Source organism: Hordeum vulgare, chromosome 2H (genome assembly GCF_904849725.1).
Source record: "Hordeum vulgare subsp. vulgare chromosome 2H, MorexV3_pseudomolecules_assembly, whole genome shotgun sequence".
Taxonomy (NCBI): Eukaryota; Viridiplantae; Streptophyta; class Magnoliopsida; order Poales; family Poaceae; genus Hordeum; species Hordeum vulgare.
Window position 1 is genome coordinate 190,237,110 of NC_058519.1, and position 22,644 is coordinate 190,259,753.

General features: G+C 47.8%; 2 long non-coding RNA genes across 2 annotated transcripts; one reads left to right on the plus strand and one right to left on the minus strand.

Moving 5' to 3' along the window:
• Positions 1–14,032: 14,032 nt before the first annotated feature.
• On the minus strand, positions 14,033–16,956 carry LOC123429894. The gene is made up of 2 exons (XR_006622776.1): positions 16,433–16,956; positions 14,033–16,267 (listed from the first exon to the last, which is right to left on the minus strand). It is a non-coding gene; the product is annotated as an uncharacterized LOC123429894 (long non-coding RNA).
• Positions 16,957–18,252: 1,296 nt separating this feature from the next.
• Positions 18,253–21,455, plus strand: LOC123425787. Its single transcript, XR_006621884.1, has 2 exons — positions 18,253–20,868; positions 20,944–21,455. It is a non-coding gene; the product is annotated as an uncharacterized LOC123425787 (long non-coding RNA).
• Positions 21,456–22,644: the final 1,189 nt, after the last annotated feature.

Below are 22,644 nucleotides of genomic sequence, written 5' to 3' on the forward strand. Positions count from 1 at the left end.
CAGGCCATCTCAGCCGGCGTCTCCCTCGAGCAACTCCACAAGCCGTCTCCGGAGTCGGCATCAATCTTCATACCAGCCGACTCTACGATACAAGCGCCGCCGGCTCCGCCAGTTATGTCGGCTACGGACCCCACGCCGGCTGCACTGGCGGCACCAGCTCCAAATGTGGCACCGACTGAATCTGCGGTGCAAGCGCCGTCGGCTCCACCAACTACGCCGGCTTCGGATCTTAATTTGGCTCCATTGGTCCACCCGACTCCAACAACGACAACCCCGGCTCTACCCGGGCTCGAACCCTCCCAGTGGGTGGACGTCATGGAGATAGACGATGAGCCGGCTGCAGCAATAGCACCGGAGACACCATCAGGCTCGGGGGCTACGGAAGCCCCCAACAGTCAAGACGAAGTAGAGGCGACCCTTGTGTCGGCTCCATCATGGGCTCAGGCCATTCTGGCCTTCCTTCTTCGCGGCGAACTTCCTTAGAACGAGGCAGAGGCGAGACAGACCCAGCGCAGGTCCGCCGCCTACGCCATCATCAATCGCGAGCTGGTACAACGTAGCACGACCGGCGTGTTCCAACGCTGCGTCGAATCAGAAAAAGGGCAGGAGATCCTCAGAGACATCCACCAGGGGGAGTGCGGGCATCATGCCGCCTCCAGAACCCTGGTGGCCAAAGCATTCCGCCATGGATTCTACTGGCCCACGGCCCTCGAGGAGGCTGTGGATCTGGTGGACAAATGTGAAGGCTGCCAATGCTTCAGTGCACAAAGCCATATGCCGCCTTCTGCGCTGAAAACCATTCCCTTGTCATGGACATTCGCCATCTGGGGACTGGACATGGTTGGGCCCTTCAAGACGGTTCGTGGAGGAATAACGCATCTTCTGGTGGCTGTCGACAAGTTCACCAAGTGGATCGAAGCCAGGCCTATCAAGAAGCTTGACGACTCCACTGCCGTCAGGTTTATCACACACATCTCTGTCCGATATGGCGTTCTACACAACATCATCACCGACAACGGCACCAACTTCACCAAGGGCGCCCTGGCGCTCTACTGTTCCAAGGTAGGCATCCGGCTCGACCTGGCCCCAGTGGCACACCCCCAGTCAAACGGCCAAGCGGAGAGGGCCAATGGCCTGATCCTAGCCGGCATCAAGCCAAGGCTGGTGGAACCACTGGTCAGGTCAGCCGGCTGCTGGATCGAAGAACTGCTGGCTGTACTATGGAGCCTCCGCACCACGCCCAACCGGTCGTCCGGCTTCACTCCATTCTTTCTGGATACGGGTCTGAGGCTATCATCCCCACGGATGTCGAATTCGACTCGCCTCGGGTCACCCTATACAGAGAAACGGAGGCGAAGGAGGCCAGAGAAGACGGTGTGGATCTCCTCGAGGAAGCAAGGGACTTGGCTTTGAGCCGGACGGCCATCTACCAACAGAAGCTGAGATACTACCACAGCAAAAGGATCAAGCCACTCTCTTTCAGGGAGGGAGTCTTGGTCCTCAGAAGAATCCAGCGCACTGCCGGCCAGCACAAGCTCTCACCCCCCTGGGAGGGACCCTTCATCGTCAGTAGGGCGTTACACAACAACTCTTACTACCTAATTGACGCCCAGAAGCCAAGGAAGCGCAAGAGGGACGACTCCGGCCAGGAAACGGAGCGCCCATGGAACGTGGTGTTGCTTCGCCCATTCTATTGCTAAAAGGCGGAAGACAAGCGAAGGGAAGAGCATACACATGTATCTTCCTCCCACTTCGGGAAACAAAGAAGGCAATAAAAAGGACATGCTCCATGTTTCTTTCTATCAAGAGTTCTCACTCATGTGTACGGGCTACACAACGTACCACCTCTTGCCGGCTTACTTAAGCTCGGAGGCTACGCAGAGCAGCCCCTTGCTAGCTTTAAACAAGCTCGGGGGCTCGCTAGCCGCTCGGACGGTCAAATCCTTGTAGTCGGGCACATAGTGTACAGGCTGAATCCCGGTCCATCGCTTGAACTTGCGGGCTGGCTCCGGTCGCTCGGTTTGTGATGTGACGCCGGGTCAGGTCGAATACATGCACAGTCCGGCTATACTTGGGACGACCGGCTCGGGCCGGCTCGATCGTATATACGATCTCATTCAAGACTCAAGATGGCCTCTGACTGCCGGGAACAACTAATATGGCGAAAAAAGCAGGCTCCATGCTTTCTCTTGCTAAAAGAGTTTTCACTCAGTGTACGGGCTACACCGCGTACCACCTCTTGCTGGCTTGCTTAAGCTCGGAGGCTACACAGAAAAAAGCAGGCTCCATGCTTTCTCTTGCTAAAAGAGTTTTCACTCCGTGTACGGGCTACACCGGGTACCACCTCTTGCTGGCTTGCTTAAGCCCAGAGTCTACGCCGCGCGGCCCCTTGCTAGCTTCAAACAAGCTCGGGGGCTCGCCAGCCGCTCGGACGGTCAATCCTTGTAGTCGGGCACATAATATACCGGCAGAATCCCGGTCCATCGCTTGAACCTACGGGCAGGCTCCGGTCGCTCGGTTCGCGGTGTGACGCCGGGTCAGGTCGAATACATGCACAGTCCGGCTATACTAGTGACGACCGGCTCGAGTTGGTTCATTCTAGCCGGCCTCTGATTGGCTTATGTTTTGTTCTTTACGTCTTGATGGCTTCGGATAAGAGAAGTCAACCAGGAATCAAAAGACAGGGTCATAAGACAACACGCTTGGTGACGAATATAATGCTGAATATATACATTCATGAAAAGCATTGGCCCACGGCCCACGTTCGTTACATCCCTCCGGGGGTAGAACAAAAAACACAAAGGGACGCCAGTTACGGGACAGCGGCCTCACGGGTCGTCTCGGCTGCCGCTCATGATGTGGTAGCATCGCCGCCTCCGGCTCCTCCCGAGGTAGATGCGTCGTCTCCCCTGTTGTGGCCCCCGGCTCCGCTGATCCCGGAGTCGGCATACACCCCACTTCTGGAGGCGGCAACAGATTCCGCAGCCCGGGCCGCCTCCTCGGCGCTGCCATCGACGTCGTAGGGCTGAAGGCCGTGCAGATCCTCAGCGATCACGCCGCCGTTCTCGCCCCGCTCCAAGACAAAGTCATCCCAGGCGGCGTACTCGGCGACGGCGCTGGCTCTCACTCGGAGCTCCTCCTCCATGCCTTGCAGCTCCGCCTCCGAGCCGTCATGCTGGGCAGCCAGCTTGCCCAAGTTCAGGTTGCGATACCATGACTTGGCCAAGCGCAGGGCCATATAAGCCCCAGAACGCGCGGTGGAGGCTCGCCAAGCGTCCAACGCTCTCCACCCGCTGCGAGCCAGCGGGCAAGCCGGCTCATGGTCGTCGGCTCCACGCCCTCCGGCCACAGGGCCGCCACCATCGACGAACCTGCAACCTAGAGGTCAGTCACAGACTCGCTCAGGACGTGCAGGCGGGCCCGAAGGCCCACGCCGATCTCCTCGACGCTCTAGCCGGAGGTAGTATCTACCTCCTGCTCGGCCGCGCGGCGCTCCTCGCGGCACACCTCAACGGCGGTGTCCGCTGCGACCTGGGTCTCGGAGAAGAGATCTGGGGTAAAGATAGCCGGGACGTAAGAACACAGCAAGAGGAGGATACGACCAAAAAACCAGACGCAAAACAAGGGAAGGAAACCTACGCTAGAAGGCGCCGTCGGTCTCATGAAAGACCTCGAGGACCTCGCGCTCCCGCACCTCGCTCGCATGACTGAGGCGGGTGATTTCCTCCTGGAGGGTCGCGGCGGACTCCAGCGCCTGACCCAGCTGCGTTTGCTTCTGGGCAAGGGCTTCGTCCTTCGCCTTCAAGGCAGCGTCCTTGAGGTTCGCCTCCTCAAGATGATGCGACGTGAGGCGGTCCATGTCTGCAGAGTAGGAGGCTTCCTTCTCCTGTAGCATGGCCCGCAGCCGCTCCAGCTCGACCCGGCCGGCCGCCTCGAGCTCCTTCTTCTCCGCCTGAATAAGGTCCAGCTGCTCTTGGAGCCTGCCGCCCGCTTCGCAAAGGGCATCACTCTCCACGGCGGCCTCGCCCAGCTGGACTTCAATCCCGGCGATCCGGCCATCAGCCCCCACGTGCTCGGCCCGAAGCTCATTGTACGCCTGTACCTGAGCATCGTATAGCGCCTGCCAAAGGGAAGAAAAAGGGAACATGATTAAGATTCGACCTGGTTAAAAGCATAACCAGCCCGATTCTCGGGGGCTACACCCAGTGGGTGCGCTTGCACGCCCCCACTGAAGAAAAATATGCAGAAGAAAAAAGGCCTCAAAGAGATTCGGACCGGTTGGCAATTAACCCGCCCGATTCTCGGGGGCTACACCCAGTGGGTACGCTGTCGCGCCCCCACTGACGTCAAGAGAGGAGAAAAAAACAAAGAAAAATAAAAATAGGCAAGGCCTACCTGGGTGCGGGCTTCCAGGAGCTCCATGTCGCTGCATACCACGCGGTCCGCCTACTCCACCTTCGACCGGCCGTTGTCAAACAACGTCACCAGCTCCGGCACGCTGGACAGAATGGTGCCGGCGGGCATTCGCAGGCAGGCCGCGTTCGCCGCCCGCCACGACTTCATGGGCCGGCTCCCAGGCCGGCCCCCTGCCCTTGGCGCGACAGGGCCCTGCTGGGGACGACGATGGTGCCGGCTCCTGGTGCCGGCTCAACGTCGGCTCGGGCGCCGCCCCAGCCGGCGCTACTTCCTCCACAGGAGGCGGATGAGCCGCATCCGGCGCATCCATGGTCGCCCGTGGGGCGTCAGGGGCCGCGTCCAGCGTGGCCAGGTCCAGCACCGGCACGTCAGGAGCTGCTTCGGCCCGGGGAGAAACCGGGATCGTCTCCAGGTCCACCCGCTCCGGAGCTGCCGGCTCAGACGGCTAGGTCCCTTCGGTCCTCGGGGTTGGCCCGGAGGTGGCCTCGCTAGCTGGCTCCTCCACACGGGCGTGTGCGGAGGGGTCGTGTCTAGCCTTCGCACGCTTCTCCACCGGCCTCTCGACCCAGCTGGGGCAAGGCTGATCCACGGCGACCTTCCCCACAGCCGTGTCCCACCGACTCTTGGACTCTATCTCCAGCTCCCTGTTGGTAGCATCAGCCGCTGCCCAGCCGGCCCGCTCGGCCGCGGAGGCGGTGTCTTCATCCGAATCCTCCGCCTCCCTGTCGAGCCAAGCTTCTCAGGAACAAAGTTCATCTGAAAATATGGAAGAGAGAAAAGGAGGAAACCATACTCGGCAACTACCGGGACCTGCTTCCGGCCACCGCCACGGCGCGTTTTGGCGCCGTCTGCCCGCTGCCCGGCTGGAGGACCCGGCGCCTGTCGCTTAGAGGCCGGTCGGGATGCTGTGGCACCCTTGCCCTTCCTCCCGACTGCCTCGTCAGCAGCGGTCGCTCCGCCGCCTTGACGCCGGCCGCACAATGGTAGTGGGCCGATGACCTCCTCCACCTTGTCGGAGTCTCCTTCGAAGGCTGCATCAGAGCAGAATGAGGCTTCCTCATCGTCGTCCGTCCAGTCTGCTAGGGCGTGCCGCGGGTACTCACCGGACGGCTCGGTCCCTTCCGACTCCAGGGGATCTCCCGTGCCGGCGGTGGAGTCCGAGCGGGGCTCCATCGCATCCTTATCCTCCATCTCGGAGGCGCCGGACGCCTCCACATCGGGAGCAGGCTGAGGGAGGGACCCCTGCAAGGTCTGGAACATCTACAAAAAAGGAATTCAACCTGGCTCAGCAAACGCCACTGGCTTCAAAACAAAACGACAGAAAAGAAGGGAGAAAGGCTACCATGGGAGGCGGATGAGCCCGGTTGAACGGGGCCATCCCCCACGTCCATTCCCCGCCCTCATCCATACGGGCGGTGGAGATCAGGTTCACCCTCCGTGCCACAGCGCTCGAGGTGAGCCTCTTGATGGATAGCCGGCACGGATCAAGCCGGCCGCTCATCTGGCAGACCAGATGCGGCCGCCTCTGCAGAGGCAGAATCCGGCGAACCACCATGGTGGCGAGAAGGTCGCGGCCGAGGAGGCCGCTCTCCCTCAAGATATCGAGGTGGGCGCGAATGAGCGCCACCTCAGGATGCGGCTTGGGGGTCTTCGCGTCCTAGTTCTGCCGCGTCGGAGGGGCGATGGCGAACGGGGGCATGTTGAGGGTGTCCTGGGCCGGGTCGGTGCTCCTCACATAGAAGAACCCCTTCTGCCAATGCTTGATGGAGTCTTGCAAAGGCATCTGGGGGAAGCCGGACTTCGGGCGGTGATGCACCAACGCGGCCCCGCACGACGTCATGGGGCGCGGCCCGTGGAGCTTCTCCACCTCGGATTTCTCCATGGCGATGGATTGCTGCTTGAAGAAGAACAAGCTGCACCACAGATCGACGCGAGGCTCAATCCCCACGAAGCCCTCGCACAGGACCACGAAGGCGGCCAGCTGCACTATGGCATTCGGCGCCAGATGATGCGGCTGCAGGCCGAAGAACTGGAGCCACTCGGCGAAGAAAGAGCTAGCCGGGAGCCCGAAACCCCGGTAGAAATGCTCGGCGAAGACCACCACCTCTCCCGCGACACGTGCGGGATAGGCCTCGAAGCCAGGGAGGCGCACCGACACTTGGGAGGCCGGGGGCAGCAACCGATGATGACGGAGCGCGTCGATGAGCCCCGCGTCGACATCGCTGCCCAGCCAGGCCCCCTGAGAGGACGCCTGCTGCGCCGACGACCTCTTCGAAGAAGATCCCCCAGCCATGGCTACGGGTGGCGAGAGCTCGAAGCGGGCGGAGGAGGTCTCGGCAGCAAAGAAGAAGGAGACGAAGGGCGCGAGCTCTTCTTCTCAGGACACAAAGAGGAAGAAGGCACGGAGCGGGGCGAGAAGAGGGGGCGAATGGCCTCCTCGAAACCCCCGCGTCCCATTTAAACCCCACGAAGCGTCGTGGGGAGGGGATCCGGTGTGCACTGGGCCCCATTAATTCCACGATTACGGGCGGTAACGCTCCCCTAAGCCCAACCGTCGCGGAGTAAATCCGCAGAAGATCTCCCGCGCGGAGGCCGAGGGGGCATCGTGGCGGGACCCAGGGCCCAGGCCCGGTCCCGTCAAGCAGTAATCGCCATCATTATGCCAGGCGGGGCCTGGCACGTGGCGCTCCCCGGGCCAGTTACGACTGGACCGAAGCGTCGCTTCGAAGCTGCCCGGCTCCGAAGCCGGCGTCCTTCACCACAAACAACAGCCAAAATATCAAGACAAGACAACAAGCCCGTGAGGCCGCCCGCCCGCAGGCGGCAGGCCTCGCCAACTTCGGGGACTACTGTCGGGGGGATAAGCCCGGGGTAGGCTCATCAAGCCTGCTCCTTCATTTCCGGCCCAATGGACATGAAGATAGGGAGCTTCCCAAGGCCCAAGTCTTCTGACCGGCTGGGCATCGCCTGCCGGCCCAGCACCCCCTGCCGGCTGGAGCGCAGGCGGCCTCCCCTTCAGAGCCGGCCTGGTCCCGCCAGCCGGACTGGGGAGGAGGCGGCCACCCGCGAGCCGGCTAACCAAGCAGGCTAGCCGGCCGAGGATCACCAGTCACATCAGATCGTAGGTCAGGAAAGGACCTCACGATTAAAGGTAGCTACGCGTCAGTAAAGGTACTGGATCGGGGTGCCCGACAGGTACGAGCATCGGTGGCCACGCCGCTGACCTACCCCGGCTCTGATCCATCACCTAGCCTGATGTCGGACCGTCACACTCCCACTCCATTACTGCACTCGGCGTGGGAAACAGTGGAGGCGGTCGTACTGCCTGCCCATGAAGAATCTCGCGGGGCGACGCTTGACGTTCAGCGCGTGCTGAGCGTCAACCTTACGTGGGAGCCCCATTGGCCAGCCGGCGGGTCCCACAGGTAAACGAGACCATGCAGCCGGCGGGCCCCTCATCGACAAGACAAGACCCCTGTGGGCCCCTGGCCAGCCGGCGAAGCAGCCAGTCGGGTCCCACACTTGTACCCTTTATCCATATTGTAGGCCGGCGGGTTCGTCTATAAAACCCCCCGGCCGCCCCCCATGCAGGGGGACCGATCACTGGCGAGTCATTCAACACCACACACTCACCAACCAACAGAGAGCGAGGTGGAGACGAGCCGGCTGCTCCCCTCTTCCTCCTCCCAACACAGCTCGAGGAGCAACATTGTACTCTGTTCCCATACATCAAACACACAAGCAGGATTAGGGGTGTTATCTCTACGGAGAGCCCTGAACCTGGGTACATCGTGCGTCCCATGCGTGTACCAACCTCGTTCCCAGCGCCCACCTTTGTCCCTTCGGTTCTCACTGACTTTAGCCTACCTATGGCATATGTTGTGAGCATTCACCGACAATTAGCATTTGAGTTGTCAATTCAACCACACCTAGAGATTAATTATCTGCCGCAATAGGATCAGTAGCACATTGATATGATAGTTTTGACGGTAGTGATAGCAGTAGCAGCAATGGTAACCGTGATAGCAGTAATTTTGTAGCAATTGTAATAGTAGCACCAACAGTAGTAACTTAGCAAGAACAATATGGTGGAAAATCGTAGGCATTGGATCGATGGATTCGTTGGATGATATTCATCGTATAACAATTATAACCTATGGAGATACAAAACTAGCTCTAGTTCATCAATGTAATGTAGGCATGTATTCCGTAAATAGTCATATGTGCTTATGGAAGAACTTGCATGACAACTTTTGTCCTACCCTCCCGTGGCAGCGGGGTCCATAAGGAAACTAAGGGATATTAAGGCCTCCTTTTAGTAGAGAACCGGAACAAAGCATTAACACATAGTGAATACATGAACTCCTCAAACTATGGTCATCACCAGAAAGTATCCCGAATACTGTCACTCCGCGGTTTACGGATCATAACACGTAGTAGGTGACAATAACTTGCAAGATCGGATATAGACCATAGATATAATGGTGATAACATAAACAATTCAGATCTGGAATCATGGCACCGGGGCCCAAAGTGACAAGCATTAAGCATGGCAAAGTCATAGCCACATCAATCTAAGAACGTAGTGGATACTGGGAATCAAGCCCTAACAAAACTAACTCGATTACATGATGAATCTCATCCAACTCCTCACTGACCAGCAAGGCCACGGAGGAATTACTCACTCCCGTCGGGGAGCATCATGGAATTGGCGATGGAGAAGGGTTGGTGATGACGAAGATCGAAGATTCCCCTCTCCAGAGCCCCAAACGGACTCCAAATCTGGCCTCCCGATGAAGAACAGGAGGTGGCGGCGGCTCCGTCTCGTGAAACGCGATAATTCTTTCTCCTTGATTTTTCCCTCCGAAAATAGGATTTTATAGCGTCGGAGATAAGAAGATCGGGGCCACCAGGTAAGGACCACCGACCAGGGTGCACCAGGAGGGGGGCACGCCTTGGTGGGTGGTGCCCTCCCAGGTGGCTCCCTCCGGTGGTTCTTGTCTCTAGTAATTTTCTTCTATTCCGAAGTAATTCTCCAGAAAGTTTCGTTCCATTATGAGAATTTTTATTTCTGTACAAAAAAACACCATGGTAGTTCTGTTGAAAACAACATGAGTCCGGGTTAGTGTTGGGGAACGTTGCATGGGAAAAAAATTCCTACGCACACAAAGACCTATCATGGTGATGTCCATCTACAAGAGGAGATTTGGATCTACGTACCCTTGTAGATCGCACAACAGGAAGCGCTAAGAAACGTGGTTGATGTAGTGGAACGTCCTCACGTCCCTCGATCCGCCCCACGAACCGTCCCGCGATCCGTCCCACGATCTGTTTCCGTTCCGATCTAGTGCCGAATGGACGACACCTCCGCGTTCAGCACACATACAGCTCGACGATGATCTCGGCCTTCTTGATCCAGCAAGCAAGACGGAGAAGTAGATGAGTTCTCCGACAGCGTGACGGCGCTCCGGTGGTGGTGATGATCTACTCCTGCAGGGCTCTGTCTGAGCTCCGCGGAAATCCGATCTAGAGGTGGAACTATGTGGTTTAGGGTTGAGTTGCACGTGGCAAAAGTTGTCTCAAATCAGCCCTAAAAGACCACTATATATAGGAGGGAGGGGGAGGAGGCTTGCCTTAAGGGCCAAGCCCTCAAGGGTGCGCCGTCTAGGAGGAGAGGAGGATTCCTACTCCAATCAAGATTGGAAAGTGGAGTTCTTCTCTTCCTTCCCACCTCCCTTTTTTCTTTCTTTCTTTGGTTTTCTTCTCTTTGGGCATAGGCCCTCTAGGTTTGTCTCACCAGCCCACTAAGGGCTGGTGCGCCACCCCTAAGGCCATTGGGCTTCCCCCAGGTGGGTTGCCTCCCTCCCGGTGAACTTCCGGAACCCATTCGTCACTCCCGATACAATCCCGGTAATGCCCGAAAACCTTTCGGTAACCAAATGAAGTCATCCTATATATCATTCTTCGTTTCCGGACCATTCTGAAAACCCTCGTGACGTCTGTGATCTCATCCAGGACTCCGAACAACATTCGGTAACCACACATATAACTCAACTATACTAAAACATCATTGAACCTTAAGTGTGCAGACCCTGCGGGTTCGAGAACTATGTAGACATGCCCCGAGGCACTCCTCGGTCAATATCCAATAGCGGGACCTGGATGCCCATATTGGATCCTACATATTCTCTGAAGATCTTATCGGTTGAACCTCAATGTCAAGGATTCATATAATCCCGTATGTCATTCCCTTTGTCCTTCGGTATGTTACTTGCCCGAGAATCGGTCGTCGGTATCCACATACCTATTTCAATCCCGTTACCGGCAAGTCTCTTTACTCGTTCCGTAATACAAGATCCCGTGACTTACCCTTAGTCACATTGCTTGCAAGGCTTGTGTGTGATGTTGTATTACCGAGTGGGCCCCGAGATACCTCTCCGTCACACAGAGTGACAAATCTCAGTTTTGATCCATACTAATTCAACGGACACCTTCGGAGATACCTGTAGAGCATCTTTATAGTCACCCAGTTACATTGTGATGTTTGATGCACACAAGGTATTCTTCCGGTGCCAGTGAGTTATATGATCTCATGGTCATAGGAACAAATACTTGACATGCAGAAAATAATAGCAATAAAACAACACGATCAATATGCTACGTTCATAGTTTGGGTCTAGTCCATCACATGATTCTCCTAATGATGTGATCTAGTCCGTCACTATATAATTTTCACATCAATGCATCGTAATTTTATATTTCAATATTTTTCATTATTTAATACTAAAAACAGACCGTAAAAAAATACATAGTCACCATAAAAAATATTTTATGCCACGTAAAATTACGAACATAAAAACATAGTGTAAAATATATATGAAATTCGATTTTCCTAGTCTTATGACCTAGATTTTTATTTTTTTACATCAAATTTTACGTAATGAATCAATATTAATGTAACTATTAGTATTCCAAAACGTAATTTATTTATGAAACTGTCGTAAGATTACCTGGGTGAACAATAACTTATTTTGTACCCTGGGTGACGAATAGACTATTTATATACACGAATATTGCTTTTGGCTCCCGAGCTCACTGGAGGCCTTTAAATTCAAACTTCAAATTCAGTGAAAATTTGTATTTTAATAGTTCAAAAAATTCTGAAAAAAATACATAGATATATGAAGGTATAATACACAAGTGTGTTAATTTTTAGAACAAAATACGTTGAAATGAGGGCTGCGCAAAAAAGACAAATCTGAAACTTTTTAACACATGTTACTATTCATCATTTTAGATCATGAATTTGTCTTTTTGTACAGATCGCGTTTCAAAGTATTTCGATCTGAAATTTTACACTCACACGAATCACATCCTTGTTTAGTTGTATATTTGTTTTCAGATTTTTTAGAACTAAATTTTTTGAATTTTGAATTTTTCAAATATTTCGGCCTCCATGGCTCCCGGAAGCCAAAACGCCATTCTCTCTATATATATAAAGTCTATTTGTCATCCTACGTGAAGAATAAGTAATTCTTCACCCCGTGTACAACTCTCTCAAGACATGATTTTTGTTGGATGTTGTAATTTTATCTCAGATGCAACTCATAATCTTACCTCACCAACATGGTCTAATCTTACCTCGCAATGGCTGAATTCTCATCGATGTGTTATAATTTTACCTCACCTCACACATGCATGCCATAATATTACCTTACATGCATGACAAATTTGTTTCTCATGGTGGATGTTAAGAAGACCTTAACTACACCATAATATTCTTATGGTGACTATAGGATGCGTGAGGAGGTGGGGTGAAGAATAACAATTCTTCACCCTAGTTGACGAATAGTCAATTCCTATATATATATGACGACCGTTTGGGACACCTAGGTGTCCAGATTCCTTGCCTTTCGACCGATGAATTGCATTTAGATGCGCACAATCATAACGGGTATGTTTGTTAACGGATTATTCCATTAAAAACCATTGATGAACTAATTATCACATAAACACTAATTGCATGTAAGCCCCACACACCATGCATGACAGCGTTCCATGATGGAGAGACATAATAGGAGAGAGAAATTACTAATTAATGAGTGGTGATTAATTGTCTCTTTTTTCTTACCATGTTTGATATTTCATAGATGGAAGGTACGTAATACTCATTATAAGGAGAGAAAAAACAGTTTTAATTAGAAGGGCATGCACGTGTATTTAAACGGAATTACTAGCACATACACATGGATATCTTGAGTATGTGTATATATTTTTTAGATACAATACCCTAAGTATGTGTATATTTTGATAAGGTATAACACCAACACATAAATATTTTTATTAGGTATAATATCCAAAAACTACATGCCCAAAATATTTATGGATATACGAGATAGAAAGTACATAATACATTTTCATGTATGTGCATACTCATCGTATTTCTCCACAAGCTACATACCCTCGTATGAAATGTATGCGTACATACCCTGAAAGTATGTTAGTGTGCGTCATTTATGGGTATGTATAAATAAATTTCACATCTAGGTATATACGTACAGAGAAATATCTTCAGTATGAATTTATATGTTGAATACTCTCAACTTTCACATATTCATATCTCTCGTATACACGGACCAAAAAAATCTGATGAGTCAGGAATAAAAAGGAGACGTACTAAATAAGAAAGTTTAAATTGGTTAAAGTTATCCTATCTAGCATGCATGTAAATTAGGAAAGAAATCATTGGCATGCACGTCATTTACAAGAGGAAGCATTAATGGATTGGACCCGATCAAGGTGCCCTAAACAATTTACCTATATATATATATATATATATATATATATATATATATATATAGTCACCCTGGTTGAGGAATGGTTATTCTTCACCCTCTATTTTCATATCAATGCACCATAATTTTGCGTTCCGTCAATGTTGTCTTATTTCATACATAAAAAGAAACCGTAAGAAATATATAGTCATCATAAAAAATAATTTATGTCACGTAAAATAACAAACACAAAAACATAGTGTAAAATATATATAAAACACTATTTTTCCTGGTCTTATGACCTATATTTTTGTTTTTTTATGTCAAACTTTACGTGTTGAATCAATATAAATGTAACTATTTGCATTTCAAATGTAATTTATTTATGAAACGATCGTAAAATTACCGCTGATGAAGAATAACTTATTCTGCATCCTGGGTGATGAATAGACTTTCTATACATATATATATCAATATAAATGTAACTAGGCCCATTATAGAAAGTCATATTTGTTGATGCATGTGTATAATCCACCATATAATGACTATCCAAGTTTTGTTTGCATGTACTCCAACCATTAGTTGTCAATGATTTCTTTGCAAAAAACAATATACTACTGGATTCCTAGAATGTTTCCTTTCCAAACTAAAACTGCATGTTATTTTTCTATAACAATGCACTCTAGAAAAAGATGACATGCGTACATAGATAACCATTATACTGATTACTAGATCATTGTTGGGTGCAGCGCCCGTCTATTTCTCTAGTAAGATGATAGGAACTTCCCCATATGCTTGGACTCGTGAAAAATAAATTTAAATTTACATACTACTAACACATATATGTTGGGCAGTAATCAAAGAGGTCAAACATCCATATCACAATTGTCTTGAAAAAAATGTCAACTCGTCAACTATTTGCAAAGACAAGATACAAATTATAAAATACCATACACAGATAGCCAAATCTGCAACCTAGACCAACACCTTTGGTAGTAACTATCTCCGTCATAGAAATTAACTGCAGTCTTTTTCTTCAAGGCGATAGAAACTCAACGTAATATTTCACTGAAGAGTGGAAGAACTATACCGAAGAACCTTCAGGTGGTCACTCATCCATGAGACAACTACATGCCATATATCATGGATTAGTTTGATGGAGTGAAAGAGAAGAGAAAATTTTACACTTCTTTTTTTCACATAAAAGAGCGCAATTACATAAAAACATGACAATATATAGAAAATAAGACAAAATACATTAGCTGCCAAAAATGTTTACCAAGTTCTTAACTAAACTCTGACTTCATTTGTATAGTTCCTATTGACTCTCCTACATTAAATTCTAAGCTTGGTACCATTTCTAAAATTCTATAAGATAAATGACAAGTTAGACCTCACAAGTCAAAAATCTTTGCTTGCTTCAAGGAGTCCATGTGATATACTGATATATAGTTCTATACACAGAAGCAAAGGGCAATATAATTAACCGATAGACTACTAATCTACTTTTGTTTTGGTATCTGCAAAATGTTGTTATATCAAATCATGGAGTGAGCAAAATGTTGTAATATTTGATTGTATAGTGAGCAACACGTACTATCGGAGCATAGCTGATGACTGAATCTGGATAGGTAATTTACCCATTCAGATGGGGATGCAGAGCCACAACAGAATGATTCACGAAAGATGAGAGACCGGCACCTTGATTTTAACAAAGAAAAGGAGAGTGATAACCTACGTTGCAATACCCACAACAAGCCAATATGAAGCTATCTAATCACACAAACAGCCAAAAATAGGTGGGCGTCATCTCCTAGGTTATCCTTGCACTCCACGATTGTCCTTTGCCTGAACGCCCTCCAGCCGGCGGCCACAAGCGTCAATCGGGTAGCATCAGCATAGATGACTGCATATTTGCTTGTTTGAGGCCTTAGAAAAAAAAGGCATAAAAGGCCTTATATAAGGATGCTAATGTTGAAATTTCCATTCTCACTTTAATTAAACAGTAGCTTTTTTATTACAACCTGCAAAAATTGGGTATCATCTCCATACATCAATTTTAGGAGCCAAAAGGGAAAAGGTGCGTCTAATTGTTCATGTGAGTACAACCAATTTAGCCAGACAATCTTTACTATCAGTTGTTGCATGAAAATTCCAGATGTAAGAATATTAAATGCCATGGTATGGAGTCCACCAGACTGAGATCTTACCACTTGAGTGAATGATTAAATCACAAATTGTGCACTGCAAATGAAAGATACAAATATGAAGGTTGATTTGAATGCTAAAGCTGACATTAGCATATATACAGATGACCACGAAGACAACATACCTAGTTAACTTGTCTACTCACAGAAGGGATAAATATTAGCAGATAAACTATTTAAGAAAGAACACTAATAAGAGATGTAATAATAGGAAGACATACTGACAAACTGGTTCCGGATAGAACATATGCAAAGATACTGCCATTGTACAACATACAAATTTCTATAATGCACCATGAATAAACTTAGGTGTTTATGCTTCTAGGGTATATGACTGCTGGTCTACAAATTCAGTGCTAAGAATATTAGATGGAGAACCTCACACAAGTATAGCTTAACTTAACTTCCATAGATGAGAAATTTGGTTATGATGGTGATTTTTGACATCGCTAGAAGTTCGGAACATGGCCAAGATGCATAAACCATAAGTCTAACTGAAACATGAGTTGTACTCAAGCAACTGTAACTAAAGATTTTATTTTACGATAGCAGTAAAAAAAGCATCGACACTGTAAGAGAGATTATATTTGAAGGATTCTTGAGGGACTCGTTTTCGGAAAAATGGACGGGACAAAATACAGTCCCATATCTATTGTTTGTGTTCTTCACACATATGCTGTTTGGAACACATGTTATAATTGCTTGTGTAGACGCAATATGATATGTCATATGTGATGTGTGGTACTTACAACAGCAAAGATGAGCCTGTAATATGATAATATATGTCTTGTAGCGTCTCAGCCATCCCCAATAGTAGTGTACGGTTCACTTGCTCATGTTATTGATCCTTGACCGATGTGGCCATTGCTGCTACATCATCCACATCAGGAACACCGAGTTCATGTGAGCCAAAAAACGTCATCATCATCAGGCGTTGCAGAATCAAATCAACAGATCACCATCAAATCAAAGAACCGAACCTAACCAATGCAAGACAATCAACCGGACCAGGGAAAACCAAAACAATCAACTAACCTTGGTGGTTATCATCAACTCTGATCGCATCTGGCTCCCCAAGTTTACTTCGAGCGTCAGCTCCCACGGCCGCCTATCTCAGCTCTCAGAAAATTTGGTTTTCGGGAGCTGCCGTCCGACAGAGGGAAGGAGGATAGGATTAAGAGGCGACTGCTGATGTGCTCGTGCTCGTGCTCCAGCGGAAGGGAGAAGGGGATGCCTACGATGGTGTGATGTGCCAATCGAGGAGACACGGAAGGAGGCGTGAGGGAGGTTACAGAGGTAGTACTTTGTGCTCGAACCGTGGAACCGTTGCTCATGGCCTCTATCTTCTCATGCACACAACCGGCACATCCACCATACGCCATCGCCGAAGCAGCCCATGTGCTGTAGATCTTACCCCATCACTCCATCGATGTCGCTCGAGCGCCTCGCCTCCCTCCCGCGACGGGTCCCCTCGCAAGTTTCGCCTCGGCTTCATCCCCAACCGCGACTCGGCTGGAATGGATCGACGCCTCAGCTGCATCGATGCCGACCGTCCGCGCCGTTGCATCTTGCCTGTTCGTCTGGATACCTAGACCCCTTAGACAAATGGGCTTCCATACCAGCCCATCCAAAGCCCAATCAGCCACATGCCTTCGAAAAAATCGCGTAGCAGCCCCTTAGGACACGTGGCCCAAGTCGCGGTAATCAAATGCTGAAACGATCATCTTACGACCAGAAATGATTAAAAGCAAAATCTGACGGTCGTTAATGTTGGGAGCGTGAGAGAGCTCGCTTTAGGTGCAGTTTTACCGTCCTAAATTCATACATCCATTATGTTTCTCACACTTTGTTGAAAAAGGATGACATGCGTACATTTAAACTTCTATTTATTCTACGTTCATTATATTTCTCACATTTTGACCATACCCGCGTTCCAAGATACGCATGGTATGTATATATACCTAATGAAGCAAAAGGGTATGTATATACCTTCTAATATTTTTAAGGTATCACATATTGTCAAATAATAAGAAACATCATTGGAAAGGTTTGTATGTATAACTAGAACGTTATTATGTATTTTCCTATAGTTTTACTTCTGAGGGTATCTGGTATGTTTTTCTAAATAAGGCCACATCATACTTTTTGACGATTTTTTTATACAAAGTAAGGTGACCAAATAATATAAGATGTGATCTTAATTCTTTTTTTACTTTCGCGAATGTACGCATGCATGTTGATACCTATACATAATTTTTTTCACACTTTGACTATAGCTGCATATCAAGATACTCAAGGGTATGTATATACCTATTGGAATAAAAAAGGTATTATATATACTCTTTGATTTTTAAGGCATCATGTACGACCAAATAATCTAGTACATCATCCCAAAAGTTTGTATGTATACTCAGGACATCCCTATGTATTTTTATAATATATTATTTTTCAAGTTATCTAGTATTTAGTTTCGCAAAAAAAAGGTATCTAGTATTTTAAAAAATAATGTCAAATCACACTTTTTGATGACTAATTATCCAAGGTATCTAGTACTTAAAAAATTAAGAACGGGTATACTAATTAATGTGACCGAATAGTATAAAATGGGATCTTATTTATTTTTTTATGTTGTGGTGTGCATACCTCAACCCGCAAGATGAATATTTTATTTTGTAATATTGTGAAACAATCTTGATATATTTAAATTCCTGCTCACTTGTTTCCACTAATTTATTAACCACTAGCTACTACGAGTATTATCAAACACAAGAAGCTACGCATCAGGACGTTCTCTCCACGTCATCAGGATGGACTGTTCTGTATAAGGTAGAAAATTGATGTTTGGTGACAAATCTTCCGAGATAACACCTCCCTCGGTAAAACAGAGATGGAGAAAAAGGAAACCTCCTTTCCTTCCTTCCCCATCCCCTCCCCAGTCCTCTGCCGCCGCCACCTTCTTTCTCCACTAAATCCACCCCATCCTCATCATCCTCGTCCACGACCGTCGACTGAAGGAACCAAAGCAGGTGAGGGGGTGGCTCTAGGAGTTGGCGGTGGCTCCAGGGCCGTCGAGAGGCGTTGGGTCTAAGACTTCGTGCCTCGGCGGCCGGGGTCAAGCAAGTCAGATGGGAGCCTTCCACCAGCACATTTCTCATGTCCAGGGAGGTCTCCTTTTCGCCGAGCTCCAGATCCATGACAACGGGTGAGCAGCGGCAAAGGCTACCACCTAGCAACTCCACTTCCCTTGTCTTTCACCCTCTCCAACCCGTCTGGAGGTATGCCCACTCTTCTTCTCTTCTCTTCTTTGATACAGCAACGTTGATAAACACAAATCTGGAGATAGTAGTTAAGTTTTTTCTTTTATTCTGTATTGCCTCTCCGTTCTACAAAATTGCAAAATGTGTTTCTTTTGGAAGCAATATTTTGATCTTATATCAATTTATTAGATAGGCTACATGGGGATCTTTTGCTCTGACTAGAGTTGATGATTTGTCTTAGGATACACTTGATGATTTAGTTGGAGATGAATGGTTCTTACTAAGATACATCTGTATATGTATGTGCTTTATTTGCTTCGGTTGAAGATATATGTGTGCCTTAGGGATATATCTAAAGTCAAATTTACAGGTACATATCCCGTCAGTGATTATGTATTAATGATTGTTGGCAACTCCTATCTTACTAACGACTCCCCTTGTAGGTAAAATCTGATCAAAACTACTAGACGATCCAAGTGGACAATTATTTCACTTTCAGCTTGTATATCACTGTCCGACCACAGAAGGTTAGATGTCTATATTACATCCAAAAAGTTGGATGCCAACTATTTACAACACGCCTCTCACAAAAAAGTATAAATGGATTGGTAACTTAGTCATGGGATTGGTGAGTTTAGTTCGCCATCTCTTGAATTGGGTGAATTTCATCACAAGAAAGAAGAAGGAATTGGTAATATTAAATTGGGTGTTATATGATTCCTTAGCTGACATCCTTTTGTTCTTTCTTGTGACTTTTGGAGTTATTGAACTTGGTCTTTGTTGTAAGTGAATGTCTTCCCGCGTCCGAAGCCTCGGTGTGGCGTGACCTCTAGGACGTTCCGACGGCATCGGATCCAGCGATTGTGGCCTACGATGGCTTTGTCGCCTTTGGCCGCCTCTATGCTGCTGCCGACAAGATCAGCGGGAGGTTCTCGTGGCCACCAACGTCCTGGCCGAGGCCTATGCTGTCACCAACGACCTCGTCATCCAGGTCAAGCAGCACCCGGCACAACGCACTTCCCCCCTGTCTCGGTCTGCTATTTACGGCGGCCCTAGGCGCTTAGATCTCTGGGCGTACGAGCTCGTTATTGGCCACACAAAGACTGTAAGCTATGTTGAGGATGTAGATGCATCGACCATTGTATCTGGTTCCACCGACAACTCGTTGAACTTTTGGGACTTGTCTATGAATCAAGCAAGAGTAATTGACAATCCAATTCAGGGTTTTACATGGCATACAAATACAAAGGTTGGATATCCTAGGTCAATTTTTGTTCTAGCTGTACTTGCACATACTTGTTCTCTTCTCAGGGTATTGTTCTAGAAATAATTATATTCAACTACTCCATACAAGCATTATCAACTCTCAATTTCATTTTCATTTTTGTGCCCTTGAATCATGGCATGTTTACGTTTTGTCCTGCATACAAAGTTACAGTTGTATTTCATCAGCATAGCGTTCTGTCATCAGATCAGTCTCTTCTTTCAGTTAGTTCTCTTGCACTGACCCATAAGGTAGTCGGGTTAGGCGGGAACTTTATTACTTCCTCCATTATAAGTTTCAGCATGCCCATGATTACGTCTTTGCTTCAAACATTGTTGGTTAATTGAGCCAAGACTTCGGCACCGTGAACGGTGGCTTCCCTCTGATGTTTGATTTGGTTCTAGATTTTAGATTATTGACAGATATTTCTGTGTACTGTCAGTCCAGACACTTACAGTATGATGAATCTGAAAAGAGAAGAGAAATGGCGAAGAACTCCCTCGAGAGATATACACATTATTATGAACGATGGGCAGCTAATCAGTTAGTAAGTTATTCATTGTGAAAACAGTAGCATGTGCAGATTATTGCTAGGATTCAGAGTGATAATTTATACATTTTGAAATGAAAAATTATTCTATTACGGACAATAATTGAGCTGATGTACTTAACATAATCTCGCATCACGATGGACTTTGGTGTTCTTTGTGACAGTGGCATTGCTGGTGGTGGAGAGAAAACTCTCTGATACTCCATCCGTTTCTAAATATAAGTCCTTTTAAAGATTTTACTAGAAGACTACATACAAAGCAAAATGAGTGTTGATGACGTTCGAACCTGGCCTCCATCCAAGCTGCACGAACCAGGCCCCGCGTGAAGCCCCGTCGTCGGAACCTGGCCGCCTTCTCTCCGAAAGACCTCGACCATCACGTCGCCTTTGCCCGGATCCGGTGAGATCCATCATCACCTCTTCTCCATCCCTGGTGAGATCCACCATCTGACGATGTTCCTTCCCCAACTCGTAGAACTAGACCCGAAGCCGGCCCCAGCCATCCCACAGAGGGATCCCCAACGCTCCTGCTTCCGTGAGCGTCACCATTTGAGAAGTGCATCCAGACACCTCGAGCAGTACGCCTCCTGCCCTCTTGCAGTTCATCCAATTGAACATGGTGTGCCTCTTGCAGTTCATCCAATTGAACATGGTGTGCGGATGACGAGGGGAAACGGAGGGGCTCATTCTAAGGCTCTGTTGGAGGGACGACAGCTGCATCATCGTAACGGATCTTGAATCTGAAATTCTCTGCGGTCCTCGCGGTTCTCTGGTTGTTCCGTTGTAGTTTGGTTCGCTGGTTCTTGAGTAAAGTAGTTGTTCAGTAAACTATTTCTTCTCTCAAAAGGTGTGTTCTTGGGCTGCAGTGCTCCATTGTATATCGCGTGAAATTCAGCTGGGTTGACCCTATTTGTATTTGTTGAAGTTCATTTTGTAGTGAGTTAAGTGGTTCATTCTTTAAAACAAATATAGCAAGAAGTTTGCTTTTGTTTTGAATGTAGTTCACTAGTAAAGAAATTTTCAAACAGATGCAGTGCACTTTGGTCTTAAAAAAAGTCCACTACGAAGGACTCTTTGGTACACTTCGTTTCAAACAAAAAATGCCTTAAAACATGAAGTTCTTTTTTCATCCGATGGAGTGCAATTTTTCGTCTCATACAATGCGGTTCTCCATGTGATGTAGTTTATTTCAGCGATTTGGTGTCATGAAAAATAGAGTGAAAACAAACAAAAAAGAAAATCATGCAGTGCACTTTCCCGTCGAATGCAGTGCTATTTTTTCATTCTGAAGCAGTGCGCTCTTTAGTCCAATGCGGTTCACGCATCGATTTAGGTGTCGCGAAAAAACAAAGTGTCCGCATTTCGGTAATTCCAAAACTGTACTTAAACCGTAAGGAATTAGAGAGAATGTTCTTCATGAAAAATTTGTGCATCGTTTATATCTTTCTAACGCCGTATCATTTGCATCGTTTCGACGAGCGGTTTGGATTTTTTTAAATACGCATGCTGCCACTCGTAGGCAGCCACACCGTTTTCAAAATTCATTTAAAACCGTGAGGAATCTAAACAAATGATCAATATATTAAAGTTTCGCCTATTCCATAGCAATTCAAACTCCGTATCACACGCCTCGTTCTGACGAACGGTTAAAAAACTGCAGCAAAAAACGTGCCGAAAAAACCGAAATTTTTGAAAAACATAATTCCCTTTTTAGTAAAATTAAAATTACTCTCACATCGTAACGAATTAGAGAGAGCATTCTACATGAAAAAGATGCGTCTCGATGATATCTTTTCAACGCTATATCATTTGCTTCATCTTGACGAGCGGTTTAACGCTCACTGCAGCCCGTCATACCGCCATCATTTTTGAAACTGCTCTCAAACCACGAGGAATCACGAGAAATGTTGAACACGACGGAGTTGGAAAATTTTCGTAGCAATCCAACGGTATATTATACGCATCATTCTGACAAACGGTTTAAAAACTAAAACGATCTCGAAAAAGCGCATGCAGTTTTTCTCGTGACATTGCAGTGTTTCGTTTGATAGGGATACAATGCACTATATATATACATATATATATATATATACATACACACACACACATATATATATATATAGGGATTGACTATTCGTCACCTAGGGTGAAGAATTGTTATTCTTCACCCCACGTC